General features: G+C 52.0%; 1 pseudogene; it reads left to right on the top strand.

Annotated features, from left to right (window-relative positions):
• The first annotated feature begins 47 nt into the window (after positions 1 to 47).
• On the top strand, positions 48 to 1007 carry LOC104268417 (annotated as a pseudogene).
• The last annotated feature ends 338 nt before the right edge of the window (positions 1008 to 1345 follow it).

Genomic DNA, 1345 nt, shown 5'->3' with positions numbered 1-1345 from the left:
TGTCAATGTGTTCTCTTTCAACAGTCCCCTATGGTCAGACTAAGGAAATGTCCAACAGCGGCCAGTTCCTCCTCCTGCCATTCGCAGACACGCGGCAGCTGCAGCTCTTGTACTTCTGGCTCTTCCTGGGCATCTACCTGGCTGCCCTCCTGGGCAACGGCCTCATCATCACCACCATCGCCTGGCACCACCACCTCCACACCCCCATGTACTTCTTCCTCCTCAACCTCTCGGTTCTCGACCTGGGCTCCATCTCCACCACTGTCCCCAAAGCCATGACCAATGCCCTCACAGACAACAGGAGCATCTCCTACCTAGGATGTGCTACTCAGCTCTTTTTCTTTTTCTTCTTGATATCAGCAGAGTATTTTCTTCTCACCATCATAGCCTATGACCGCTACGTGGCCATCTGCCAACCCCTGCACTACGGGACCCTCCTGGGCACCAGAGCTTGTGCCCACATGGCAGCAGCTGCCTGGGCCAGTGGGTTTCTCTATGCTCTCCTGCACACGACCAATACATTTTCACTGCCCCTCTGTCAGGGCAATGCTGTGGGACAGTTCTTCTGTGAAATTCACCATATCCTCAAGCTCTCCTGCTCACACTCAGACTACCTCAGGGAAGTTGGACTTCTTGTACTTAGTTGCTTTTTAGGCTTTGGGTGATTTGTTTTCATGGTGCTGTCTTGTGTTTGGATCTTCACGGTCGTGCTGAGGATCCCCTCACAGCAGGGACAGCACAAAGTCTTCTCCACGTGCCTCCCGCGCCTGACCGTGGTCTCCTTGTTCCTCAGCACAGCCTCCTTTGCCAATCTGAAGCCCCCCTCCATGTCTTCTGCATCCCTGGACCTGGTGGTGTCGGTTTTGTACTCAGTGGTACCTCCAGCAGTGTACCCCCTCATCTACAGCCTGAGAAACCAGGAGCTCAAGGATGCTCTCAGGAAATTGTTGGCTTTATGTTACTCTAAAGAAATAAAATGCTTGTTCTCTTCTGGAAATAATTTATAGTGTAATTCAGTGCATCCTTATGCTATCTACTGGTTTTTTTGTTGTTGTTGATATTTTCTGTCATTTGATAACATTTTCATGCCCTTTCTAATTCAATGTCTTCTTCTTTTTTCTGACTGACCCTTTGTGCAGCCGGAAAGGGGAAGAGAGTGTCGGCACAGCAGCACGATGAGGGAGCAGCAGCGCTTGGTGTCTCCAGAGCTGCTCTCTCCACTCCCACCCTCTCCTCCTGATCCCCTGTGCTGGGGTAGGGCCTGAGGGCTCTGGCACCTTGGTCCCCATCCTATGGTGTGACTGTGCTGTTATGACAGGCAGGGACAGCCCATGGGCACCTCTGG

Source organism: Apaloderma vittatum, unplaced genomic scaffold (genome assembly GCF_000703405.1).
Source record: "Apaloderma vittatum isolate BGI_N311 unplaced genomic scaffold, ASM70340v1 scaffold29905, whole genome shotgun sequence".
In the NCBI taxonomy this organism is placed as follows: Eukaryota; Metazoa; Chordata; class Aves; order Trogoniformes; family Trogonidae; genus Apaloderma; species Apaloderma vittatum.
Note: the sequence above shows the minus strand (reverse complement) of the source record. Positions and strands in the feature narration are given on the sequence as shown.